Source organism: Bacillus rossius, chromosome 14 (genome assembly GCF_032445375.1).
Source record: "Bacillus rossius redtenbacheri isolate Brsri chromosome 14, Brsri_v3, whole genome shotgun sequence".
Taxonomy (NCBI): Eukaryota; Metazoa; Arthropoda; class Insecta; order Phasmatodea; family Bacillidae; genus Bacillus; species Bacillus rossius.
The window spans coordinates 47,127,546-47,141,632 of NC_086341.1; the positions used below are offsets into that span (position 1 = coordinate 47,127,546).

At 41.1% G+C, this 14,087-nt stretch overlaps 1 long non-coding RNA gene across 1 annotated transcript in view; it reads right to left on the bottom strand.

The window, feature by feature from the left end:
* LOC134538876 (uncharacterized) overlaps positions 1-7,031 on the bottom strand; it is a 47,975-nt gene extending 40,944 nt beyond the window's left edge. The window contains exon 1 of the long non-coding RNA XR_010076226.1: positions 6,887-7,031. This is a non-coding gene — a long non-coding RNA (uncharacterized LOC134538876). The remainder of the gene's footprint in view (positions 1-6,886) is intronic.
* Between the last annotated feature and the right edge of the window lie 7,056 nt (positions 7,032-14,087).

The following is a 14,087-nucleotide window of genomic DNA, read 5'->3' on the forward strand; positions in this document are numbered from 1 at the left end:
ATATAGCTTTTCGGTCAATTCCTCCACATCTTGCACCAAAACACTTAGATTATTAAGATTTGTCTTGACATTTACGGCTTGAAATTCACCATTACCTACAAACTGGCTCTCACGGTCTAAGGATAAATGGTCTTCCCTCTCTTTATAATTTTCGTTGAAAAGAAGTCTTTTGGCAGTTGACACACTGCGGCCTATATCCGATCTTCATCGAGGCATGATTACTTCGTGTGAACCTAAAAATATTACAAAACAAATATCAGATAAAATTCACTCAAAAAAAAGTAGATTTACAATTATGAAATAAGTACCTATCTACCTAATGACAATACATAAAAACATACGACCTCCACTTCCTAATTGAAGAACATAATGCACAAAAACCATTGTAACCAACATCGACATCCAACACCTAATCGAAAAAATAATGGATACAACAATACATTGTAACCAACACGAATATTAAAATGAATAAGTAATACTCAAAGATAGACAACGCGTGATGTGTTCACTCGCTTCGAAAGTCAGTTTACTATAGTGAATCCCGCGCTTTACCGCTCGGCTAAAAATTAAAGTAATGGTACCAGTCGAAATATTCAACAATCATCAACTGATCAGCTATTACCACCCTGGCAGGCCACCCTGACTGGGCTACACGTGTGAAACCAGACCAACAGACACCGACCACATGCTCATACGACGTGAACAGCCATGGACGCCCACCACGGTTCCATGTTTGTAAATAGTTACATTTTAGAGCCATGTTTTTAATTTTATGTACAGTGAAAGATTATTTGTTCCTATTAAAGTGTAAATAATATATAGTGTAAATGTGTTTTAAGTATAGACTCAAAACAAAGACATTGAGCCAAAAGAGGCTCCAAAAAACATTGCTAAAGGTTTTTTAAACTTTCCTTTAATTTAAATATTGTTTTACTATAACCATATCAGAAATGAATATATAAATAAAATTAAGTAAAAGAGCACTGAGTGCTGGAGTGCCATGTTTCAATACCAAAATCTGTAAAGTGTACAAAGAGTGTCAATAAAAACCTATTGAATTGAATTGTCATAGCTGATAATAATCCGCTTAGCTGGGTTTGTTTTCTCTTTTTGTAGTTGCGATAACAGCCGTTGAAGGGTTAGTGATAGAAAAAAAAAGTGGTGGCTTGGTGGCCGTAGAGAAATCACACTCATAGGTTGTATGTATACCAGACGACGTTTTCACAGTTATTGAGAATTTTTTAAATCACATATTTATTAAAATAATAAATATTCTATAACACTCAGGGACAATGTAGCATCATATTAGTGAAAGAATTGTTAGAATTGGATCAGTAGTTTCAGAGGTTGCCCCTAACATTCAAACATAAAAACATAAGAAGATACCTTACCTAAAAATGAAAAGAGGCAACAGGTTAAAAAAATAATGAAAAATACTAAAAACAAAATATATGAAAATGCATAGTTATAAGGAAGATAAGTAACATTAAAAATAATACATGACAAACTATCGCTAAAAAGGAACAAACTTAACTCAAAACGTTATATCATTAAGTTAGAAATAAACAAAGATAACAAAATAATATTTTTAAGGAATTACGTGAACCATGGGCTTTACTCCAGGAATCATGTCACTAGGCCGGGTTGTTGGTGGCCATAGAGAAATGACACACAGTTTGTATGTCTGGTGGCCATAGAGAAACGACACTCACAGGTCACAGGACACTCACGGCAATCTAGCATTAAAAACATTTCCACATTCACAGCCAATTTACACAAAACCTTAAGGAATCATACACCCAAACCTTCCTCATGAATAACACCGTTCATTGGTGGATACCGTATGAAAATCCGTTCAGTATTTTTTGAGTTTATCGCGTTCAGACAGACAGACGCGGCAAGATGACTTTCTTTTATAATATGTATTGATTTATAAATATGTTATAAATATTCATATGCATTAAACTTATATATATGTTAAGAATATATGTATATTTATGCTAAAATATACTTAATGTACATACTTAAGGACATAAATTATGTATGCAAACATAGGAATAAATGTGTATTTAGAGAGCATGATTTTTTACAAGACTTCTGTTGGTTTTTTACGTGTGCTCCTGGTTTTTCCTGACAATTCGTATGTCATTGTTCCCCCATGTGGGTGTATAGTTAGTTTAGCAGAAGTTCTCCTTTGGTTATCATAGGTCTGACTGGTTACGTCATATCAGCATTGTTACACACACTGTTGAATTTGGTGGCTTATGATAAACATGATGTGAGCCAGCGGTAGAAACTGAACGAGTACAGAAATTATGTTTCTCCACCAACTGTTCATGTTAAACTGAACACTTTCACGCAACTATTTATGAACTACGCTTGCCTTTCGAGATCAACCAGATGTTGTCCAGTCGAACACAGAGTCGTTCCTTGAATGGTTTGTAGGCCCTCGAGTCCGGCGGAACTTTACGTCCGTCTGACCTGCGCTACGAGGAACTCCTTGATCGCCGTCTGTGCTTCTGGACCCAAGGTCACCAGGGCTCCTCTGCTGTCTCCGACATGCTGTTATGGCTGTCTGACAGCAAGGCTCAGCGCGAGGCCACCATCTTGCATGACCTTGACCTTACACCTTGGCCGCTTGGGTAACTTTAGCCCGTGGCTGCCATCTTAGAGGACTTTCTCCATGTTTCGACTCTTTTAATTCGGGCAGATTTCTACCTCACCATAGCATATCGTGAATTATTGCCAAAATTTACGTTTGCTCACTGCAATTCATAGTTACGGTGTGTTACATGTTAGTCTAAATATTTGTATATGACATCCTCATCACCTAAATGTGCTGTTATAAACAACTTCTGCAGTGTCAGTTTTGGCGATGTAAGTTTTGACTGTGTCGATTTGCAAGACAGATGACCGTTATTCATGTCCCTGCGCGGCTCTCCTGGTTTCGGGTTTCCACGGTGACCCCAATTAACTCCGTTGGGATGGTACCACTGCCAGCTCCTTTGCCAACCTCTCTCTCTCTCTCTCTCTCTCTCTCTCTCTCTGTGACGTCACGTAGGCTGGCTGGCAGTCTGGCGGGAAACAACAAATTCGCCCCCGAAATAACCAGTGCCACCCAATGTGATGCGAACAGCAATGCCCAAATTCCCGCCCTTTGCTCAGTAGTTTATTTCTACTCTGTCCAACTCTTCTTCCGGAACCATCCTTCTGTTTCCCGTAATCAACCTGCTTGCTATTAATGCATGAAATTTTTGCATCCCGCATGTAAGTGCCCAGGGTTTCCCCTGTGTCTATGCAGGTTTTACCTGGGCCCAACTTATCTAGTTATAGTCTAGGACAGTCAGTGAGGGGAGTTAGTCATGGCTAAAACGTTACCATGGCTGGCAAATCCCCTCCTAGCACATGATGCATGCTTCCTCTCCTGCATGGCTTAAACCCTGCAAGATTAGAGCGTATAGGCTTCGGCCTGAGACGCACTTAGAGTCTTTCTCTAACCCGGACCCCTCCCAAACACTCTTAGTTATTAGTTAGGTTAGGAAAAAAAATTCACGTTTCGCTGTCTCCGGTGGCCTTGTCGTCGAGACGATACATACTCTAGTCGAGTCAATAGAACATTCTACGTAAATATTTTTGTAGATAAAACGGGGATGTGTCGCAGCTGTATCGATATGATATCGATACATGGTGGTCGCGGGGTGTTCTATAATAAGCCGCGGCAGTTGGAGCGAGGTCGGAGCTGGGGCGAGCCTCCCGTAAACAGCGCTATTTATACAGCCGCGGCGTTGCCGAGTTCCACCGCCGCGAGCGCTGTGTTCGCGCGGTCGCGCCGAGCCCCGAACCGTTCCTTGAAAGTGAGAGCACTCCCTGGCCGCCCCTGTAACTAAACATGCCGGCCTTCTTGCTGTCCAACGAACACACCCAAGTGTACACACTGTACAGCCATTCGTAATCAGACACGTTAAAACAATCTTTAACGGTTTGCAAGCAAGATGGCGGTCGAACTGCCGGCCACTTGACACGAACATGAGCTGAATCGTGTGGAAGACAGCTCTGGTGTCCAGCAGCTTCAGAGACAGTTCTTAGGACGGAGCATCCATCGCCCGAACAGCTACTGACAAGCCTATCTCCTATCTATCTTACTGACAGTCTGGCCTTCCTCATGCACGGTCAGTCCTGTGGTTGCTGCTGCTGCTCGGTGTATCGTTCCATCGTGGAATATGGAAGAAACCTTGGATGTCACAATTGCAGTTGCACTTTCAGCTAGAATAAGGGAAAACAAAACAGCAAAGCAACCAAAAGAGTACAAACAAAGTTGTCTGTCCCGACACTCAGGTGGTGGACTGACTGTTTGGACTGGCGAGACTGCTCCCACACAATGCCATTTGGACTGAGTGCTATCGAGCCCAGCAGTCCGACAGTTCCGACTGTTGATTTACAAATAAGTACGAATTGATAGTTAGGACTGATCGAGTGTGAGGGCCTTTAAACATATCATAGGTCCACAAATATTACCCCTTATGCCACTTATATCTGAGAAATTACAAGCAAGTATCTAACCACCAGTCTTAATTAACGATCATTGTAATGCATATCTTACAAGCTTCTCCATAAAGTGATGTCTACAGTAACCCGCACTCAGTATGCCTTGGACTTCTTTAGGACAAAGACTCTTCGAAAACCAGGCCTTCTTTGCAGACGTTATCTGACGTGCTATTTCCTTTAGGAATTTCAAAAGACGACATAAGTTTGTATTCAAGAACGCATTATACGAGCATGGCAAACATGAACATATAAATGTACACAGTACAATATTTCTGCAATGATAATGAGAGGATTCTTCATAATATTCCACCAATCCTTCGAACATCGTAATCCAGCGATATTACTCTCATAATAAGTTTGTGTCTTGCGTCAAACAAATTCAAGGAAGAGATTTTTACTAACGAAACATGACTTCAGCTATTATGTTACTTAAAATTAAAGGATTCCCGTTAATATGCTTATTTAATTTGTGACTTTGATGTAATTCGCTGTTCCAACTTTGAATAACGTTAAAAGTACCTGATATACTGTTTAATCACAAACTGAATGAAAACCACAATTTTATAATAATGTAACAAATCTTTACACTTTCGTAAAATTGTCTTTCCACTAAAAGGCTTTGACTTATACTTAGAAAGACGATATATTTCCTTAAAAGTCTAATTAAATATAAAATTTTAAAAATTTCATTATTGTATAAGATGTAATGTCCTATTACACAAATGTTAAATACCGCAATATAAACAAATTCGTGTATTCGAGTAGACAATTCGCCCACCTTCAACCAGTTGTATTACGGTTCGTGCTCTGGTTTCGCTCAGCTACAAGCTTCTGTACAGCTGCGGCCACCCGGGGTGCTATATGTTCGCTATGTTCGCTACGCCAGTGAGATGCAGCCAGCTGCATCTCAGGTGTCGCTGGCCGCACCGAGCTGTGTTCACTTTGTTAACGACGTCGCCAGGTGTTTGGTTCTCGGCTATTTTTCTATAACATCGCTGACTTCGCGCATGCGCAGATAAACAAAAGCATCTGGGTTTTTTTTCCGCGGAACTGTGCTGTACTTCTGTGTTTGCTTTAAAATTAGTATCATGTCTACTGGAGATTTTATTGAGGAAGTACGAAAATATCCATGTTCATGGAATAAATTATGGAAGAAGATAGAAGGCAGGATATCCAGGACAATGCCTGGGATTTTATTCAAATGGAATGATATCGAAGTGAGTTGTATTTGCACTTAAATAATCCATAAAATTGGTTTTATTCCTCACGCAACTGCTTCATCAAATGATGAAATTCTTCAAATTCGTTTCTCCTTAGATTAACATCATGAACCCCTTTATTTTTACGTTCACATACTGCGAGAGCCAGCAGAATGTTGTCATCGTCGGAATCACCACTGGAATCCCACTGCACGCGTCTCTCCGACATCGAAAACTGGACTATCCTGCCTGGCCGCCTGGCGCAGCGAACATAGCGAACATGGCGAACATGGCGAACATAGTGTAGCGCCCTGTGTGGCCTCGGCTAATGCCTGGCGCACCGCGCAGTTTGTACATGAACTAAGCTCGTGTAACGGAATCTGTGAGATATCTTCTTGCGCAGGCAATGGCGTGTGAGCGAGATTGCTCATTATTCCTGTCGAAATTTCTGCTGTTATTCTACGAGTGCTTCCGGTTTATTTCTGAGAAACCAGTCTCTGCGTGAAACATTTTTTGACGTGACAACGTCTAATAAATCGATGAACGCCGGCTGCACGCACGAAAAAGGATAACTCATTGTCCCGTTACGCTCACTGTACGCTTGCGCCGCATCTATCTCTCTTCCACTCGATTGGAATAACCATCGATTTGACTTTTTCGAGGCACATCAAACTTGAAACACTCCCATTCGTTTCCTACTTTTCCTATCATCGTCCTATCCTTAATAGAATAACACAGATTGGAAGAAGTTAAATAGCAAACATGTATAAAAGTTATAGTTAAAATAATCTCTTCGTTAAAGTAGTAAACATATATGAATTAAAGAGTGCATATAAAAGTAAATTGATAAATTAAATTGTAGATTTCATTTCACACCTTCTTTGTATCCATACAAAATAGTGATAATTCTATAAAAATGATTCAATTTTATTCATAAAATTATGCAATAATTTCATCAATGTTTTGTTATGACGTTGTCACGTTAAACTATCGTCCATAAACCGACTTTACAGACAACCAATTCTTTTTTTACTTAATGTTTCATGCAATTTTATTCAGGGTTACATTTATTTACTGAAGCGGAGAGGCGGTCCCCGCACATCTGCAACCCGCAGAGCAGGTACGCCTGGCGGGCTGCCTACCTGCCGCCTGCCAGCTCAGTGCACCACTCAGCCGCACTGTCTGTGCCACTCGCGCCTCTGGCCCAGGTTGCCACACTCATGCTGCCGGCGTTGTCACATTTAGAAGTACAGGTTTGAAGTGAAACTTGTTTGCTGATGGGGCTGCAATTGGCGAGCGTTAAGAAAGTTCTGATCGCATGTTGGAAGAGGAGAGTGCGTCAGCGGCGACGTCACTGCAACGCATGCGCTAGCGGACCAATGGGAAGCTGGCAAGGAGGGAGGTGATATGTAAGTAGCGGAGCAAGCTAAATGCGGCCGGAAGGGGAGACGGCAGGGGAGAGGTGGAAGTGACGCAGGAGTGATGCTGCTTTTGTTTGTCTACTCCTCATTTATCGTAACGGCTAATGGTTGACGCTAAAATAATTATTTTATTTAATTTAAAGTGTCTACAATTTATGTATTCGTGCATAAAAGAGTTATTGATTTCTGCAATCAACTTTATGAGTATAATTCCTTTTTTTATGTGAATAATGTGATTGATAATGTAAAAAAAAAGCCGTAGAGACTTAAGAGGTTAGCTTAAGTGTAATTTATTTTTGGTATGTGAACACTGTGATTTGAACTGTCAAAAATATTTATAGACTTGTTAGATAGAATATCTATTTTTTTTTGTTTTTTTTTTCCATTTTATTCAGTTGGAAATCGTGATTTAACATCAAGCAGATAAGAAGTATTATCAAAGGCGACGTGGGAATAAACCATCAAAAGAGGCGCCAATAAGTGCCAGTGAACACGTACTAGAGTACAGGTCGCAGAAAAAGGCATTATTTTTCAATTGAGGTCATACCCGCATCCTTGTTATTTTCAATTATTTTCTCTTGTTCAATAAAAAATACCAATAATTTATCTCTATATATGCCTAATAAGAAAGATGTCTCATTTCTGTTCCGCGTGGACTTCACGCACATGTAATATTTATATTACTTTTAATTATAATAAGTTATACATTTTCTTTTAATTTTACAATTGTTATTTTTTTAACACCATAAAGTAGTGTTTTGGCAGTATTATTAATGTTGTAGCCATTCTGACAGAAAAAAATTATTTCATGCTAAGCACAAATTACGTATGATTTAACAAGAGAAAGTTATTGAAGCAGTCTGTCACTATAACAACAAGGTATTCCATAAACATATGTGCTATGATAAACTATTTAATACTAAACTTTAAAATATGTATATTTTTAATCAGTTTAAACCAAGATGGCTTCTTCAACAACGTCTTCTTAGAAATAAAATGGATGTCATCATATGATGCTCTTAATAAAACGTAATAGGAAAATGTATTTCCTATATTCTCATTCTAAATTTAACTATAAAATATACGTTTTAATGTTTGAGATTCATTTTTAAAAATGCATTACATCACAAAGTTGTAAGTTGTGTCTAGAAGAGACTGCCTGGCGTACATCTGGCAACAGAGCACGCTGAAACAATGACAGCGATGACGGCAGAAACAGTGCATTGGAAGAGACAGCAAATGAACTTGGAATGCAAGCGGCTTGCTGCGACTGGCTGAGCTGGTTCACACCGCAGAGTGCAGCGCTACATCAGCGGAGCTAAGTATCTTTGTCTCCCGCGTTCGCTTCGCACAAGATTGTCCGCACTTGTGATAAAAATGCCAGTCTTAAATTGCACAAAATCATTAAATCACTGTTGGAAGCTGTTATTTACCTGTGGTGTAAAATTATTTTGTCTTTTTCTGTGTTTTTCTGTTTGTTCTTGTATCACTCAAAAACTAATTAATGGATTTTGATGATACATATTTTATAATTAATGTTTTTGGCTAGTTAAAACACTAAAATATACATTAAAAATACCACTCCTAATGGGTGAAACTGGGTAGACATTATTTTATATATATATATGTGTGTGTGTGTGTATATATGTATATATGTATATATATATCCGTAGATAGTCAAGTAAAAGTAAAGATATTTTATGTTAATGAGCATTAAACATACTAAAATACAATTCAATTTTTTACCCATTAGCAAAAATTCACATACCTATAAGGAGTGTAGAAGGAGTAAGTTTGGTTTTAAGAAGAAGAAAAATCATATCCTATACCAGGGAAAGTAATGGAACTAAGCATGATCAACGCGCATGTATAATAGTAAAGAACTGACAGTTGTCAAATTTCTGAAACTCGACCTTAAGGGAGTGAAAGTGGCTAAGATTTGGTTTGCAACAAAAAAACTATACCTCTAAGGCTAATCAAGCGGGAGTTAAGAAAACAGGCAAGAATATTCTACACTTCGTAGCGGGAAATACTGTAGTTTGAAATGCGACCTCAAAGTGGATGAAGAAGGAGTGAGTTTGATGTCGCGACAAAATCTCCTCATCTGCACAATCGTTCTTGGCGGACCAAACAGCGGGTTTTTTTATACCTTCTTCTTGAGGAAAATTTAACTCAAACTTTTAGTCACATGTTTATAAAAATATTCGTGTTCTTTCTGTAGTCGGTTTTTTGTGATTATTATTTTCTTATTTCGTTACCTACCAAAATTGTAACTGTGGTGATATCCAGGAGACCATTAAGAGCTTCATTTCACTGACCTATAAATAATAGTAGTTGTAATAAATATAAATAAAGCCATATGAACCAATGATATGTATAAATGACGTGCCTTGAGAGCCGACAGTCAGTAAAGAGTGCACTACAGTAGTAGGCGAGCACCCACACGCCTGCAGCAGGGAGGGACTGGGAGCTGCCGTGTCACGTGGCCAGGAAGCAGGCCAAGTATAGCCGCCTGGTTCTGTGGGGCGGTGACACCTCCACGGCGCCTGGCAGCCGGCGCTTAGCGGCATCTGTCTATTTGCCCGCCTCTCGTAGCACAGGCCTCGGGTCATCGGCCAGCCTCGCGCCTGGCAACACTCACCTAGCAACACACGCCTAGCAACACACACGCCTAGCAACACACACCTAGCAACACACGCCTAGCAACACACCTAGCAGCACACACCTAGCAACACACGCCTAGCAACACACCTAGCAGCACACACCTAGCAACACACGCCTAGCAACACACCTAGCAGCACACACCTAGCAACACACGCCTAGCAACACACCTAGCAGCACACACCTAGCAACACACGCCTAGCAACACACCTAGCAGCACACACCTAGCAACACACGCCTAGCAACACACGCGCGCATCTGGAAGTATGCAGTGTTCTTCTCGAAATCAATGTTATAATTTTTTACAATTCTTTTGGGTGTAATTTCGTAAAATGTTAAATACAGGGCGGGGTAATAGGTTTGTATCGGTTTTGAAGGACTTAAAAAAAAACGGAAAAACTTACAGAAATGAGAGTTACTTTATTGCAATCAGCATACACACCCCTTTTTTTATATATGAAGTTCTGAAGATCACATCAGGAAGATGGTGGCCATCAGCGACGATGCATTTGTGAAGGCGATTTCGGAACTCTTTCACCGCTTTCCGGCACATTCCGAGGGACTTAGCGGCGATTTCCTCCATAACTCGCGTATTCAGTTCTTCCAAGGCGTGAGCACTATGACCTTTAGGTGACCCCGCAGGACCACCCCACGTCACCGCAGAGTGTGTGAGACTTCTTGACTTGTATTCTTGAATTTTTTCATGACAAACAGAGCAAAACTGCAATGGCGCATGTCCAAGGAATGGCATTAAATCAAAATTCCCCATTGCAGGAATTATTTTAAGTGTGTATAAAAGCTATGAAGCCGTCTCTAATAGCAGTAATGTTGTTTACAGCTTCTATCCTAGCGGAACTGAGACAGAACAACCTCTAGCCCAGCAGCGAGAGGCTGAACTGCCCCTGCGCACTCCGCCACCCACCACACGCCGGTGTGAAGCCGCCCGCCTGCGCCCAGGCACGCGGGTTGGCTATGTCGCGTGTAGAGTGGCGCAGAGAAACATGGCTGCACCGGTATTGTCTTTCGGAGGGGGGGGGGGGTCCTTTAACAAACAATTGCCATTATAGACATCTGGAACGTTATTTAAACGTATACATCGTCTCGCCATAATAACATCTTAATTGTTAGCCTCGGAGACACAATTGCTGTGACGTTTCCTAGCATATATAGTCAGCTCGCTAATACAACTTCGATGTTTCATCGCTGGGTGGCCGGGGGGGGGGGGTGATTGAAGTGAGGGGGGCAGCGTCTACGATCATAACTGGCGGTCAACTCAAATCCAGACGTGAATGTGAGTAATTCAGGTGTCATAGAGTCTGCCGATATCGTTCGACTTATGTAATAAAATAATGTACTTTGTACAGTGTTTGTTTTTGTTTTTTGTAAAAACGTAATGTAACAATGTAAAAAAACATTTAAAAATACGTTTGTTGACCTCAAACTGCGTAAACTCTAGCCAAAAATATTGACTACCAGCCGAAGTACCCAGCGTCGCCCGGGCTAAACACGTCACGGAACATCACTGCCGTGTTTCAAGTCTGCAGGACACTTGAAACACGGGACATTTTGATTTTGAATTCCCATTGATTACACAATCTCGGTGCATCAAGGCTACACATCAGCCAAACCGGGATGCCAATCTTCAGCTTCATTTTGTGGGAAGGCAGGTAACCCCTAGGCAAGACGTGATGGACGCAACAAACCATAGCGCGTTACAATTTCAAGGCAACACCATCTATTGATGAAGTTCTAAACTAAACTTTGTATTAGTGCCTTTAGTTCGCTGGCAGTTGTGAGCTTTACTGAGATGATGTTTATAGACCAAGGAGAAGGATAGGAAATTGCCAGACCTTACAGTATTACTGTGTGGCGGACATAAAGAAATGACACAAACTCAATACTTGTGTGTCTATGACCTACCTATATTATAAATCTAAATTTTATATTCTAAAACTGAAGTTACCCCTTTTTCACTCCCTTAGGGGTGGAATTTCATAACTATATGTAGTCTATGTCACTCTTCGACCCATAAACTATAATATATATGTGTGTACCTATATGTATATCTATATGCAAAAAAAAGCATGTCGATTCGTTACTCCGTTGCTGCGTGAAAGAAGGACAAACAGACAAACACGCTTTCGCATTTACATTATTATTAGGAACATATATACTTGTGTAATTAAAGAGATTGTGGCCACATACGAGTCCCTCAATGTGCGGTCGGTAAATGCCTACCGCAGTCAGAGTCTCAATCCAGTTCTCGAGAAGCTTCTCTCTGCCACAGATGTTCCGCGTCAAGCCAACTACCGCGCCCCAGCACAGACAAGAGTTTGTTTAGTAAACATCGCTACCGTTAACATGCTTCACTATTCACCCGTTTGGTGATCTGGGGTTCGGCTCACCTGTGCTTGTGACAGTTAGTGACGTGGCTGGGAGTTCAGGGAATACTGCAGGGACTTGCTGCGGAAACCGTCACGAATTGTATTGATTGTATTATGGCCTTGTAATATTCTGTTCCGTGTTTACAATCGCGTGTAACACATGATTCGTGTTAAATGATTTTTATATATTTAGAATCCAGGATAAAGGTTATCACACGGTGGTGGGGTAAAAATCATCCAAGATAGCACACCAGGTGATGGAAACCAATACGGAAGACCCCAGCTGCCAGCTGCCGACTACCTCCACGTGTACCAGAACTATCGTGATCCATCTACTAACATGTACCGGCGGTGCGCCATGGCTCACGGGTCTGGCCGTTGTGAAGACAGTGCTCGTCACCTATGCTTCATGTCCACTGTGCTGCAGACTCCACACTGCGGAACACCTTCTCCTGCTTGCGCAGACAGTGGTGACTGCAGCAGCGACCCATGTGCCGACACTTGCCTTGCGAATGCAGGAACCCGAACAAATATACGTACTTCGCCCCGACGTGTTTACTTTCATGGACGTCTTTACAACCTATAAATAGCCTCCATGCAACAAGTGCTAGTTATGGATACATGGACACATTTCAGCAGAACGGAATGGAACGTATAGTTATTTGTACGTCTCGGCTACGAGTTCACTGGAGACTGCTGCTTACAACACAGTGCAAGGACATCGGGGAAGTAATTAACAACAATTTTAATGCACATAGTGATTCCTGTCTCTGTTTTCCGTTCCTCTGTTTTCTTCGTTGGTGTTTCTCGTGATCTAAGTTAAAGTTAGTATGTGTTACTGAAGACTTTTATTGCGTCCCGGGCCGAAACCTATACGCCTTATCGTGCTGAGTTCTAACCTTGCGGGGAGGGAAGCATGCAACTGCCATCCATGTCAGCAATTGATGCCATGTCTAACTCCCTGTCTCAGCTCTATACTTGATCCGGCCCAAGTAGACAGTCCTTGGACGTGTAGGGTGCAAGAAGGATAGTTTCAGGACGAGAAGTTGGTACGATGGATTAGTTAGACGGGGTTCTGTCATAACTTAGAAACACACCACTTAGAAACACACGAGATATAATTTTATGAGATATGCAGTTTCTAAGTTGTGTGTTTCGGCGTTGTGTTTCTTAGTTATGTGTTTTTAAGTAGTCATAGTTCTAAGTTATGATATTTCTAAGTTATGATATTTCTAAGTTGTGTGTTTCGGCGTTGGGTTTCTTAGCATGTGTTTCTAATTTGCGTGTTTCTACATTATGTGTTTTAAAGTTGTCATAGTTCTAAGTTATGATATATCTAAGTTGTGTATTTCTAAGTTATGTGTTTCTAAAGTGGCGTGTTTCTAAGTTGCGTGTTTCTACGTTATGACAGTTCTGAGTTCTGCGGTTGTTTGAAGAACTCTGAGCTGTGACTGTAAGCTACGTGCGCCACCAATGGGCCGCGGCCAGTGTTTACCCGACACCGCCTGGTCGCGTGTCGCCCTGTCCGTGCTACCAACCTGGCGGCAACTAACTCCCCCAGGCCGCGGGAGACAGCTGAGCCCTCTGCTTCACTGGGTCGCTACTTCTCATTGGCTCACAGCTGCAGTCCATCGCGCACTGGAACCGCGTGTCTCTATTTTGTCCCGGGTCATGTCAGTTGACCGACTGCGTTATTTGAATTTGCGAGGAGCGATTTTTTTTATCAGCTTATTGGTTGCCTAACGTTCCGTGTTTAATCATAACCTCTGTCAAACCTTTTTCTTCGTATAAAAATAAAATGTCATTAATGACGATTACACCTATATTTTATTTCAGAAATAATTTGATAATTTTTATTTTATTTTATAGCATTCTCC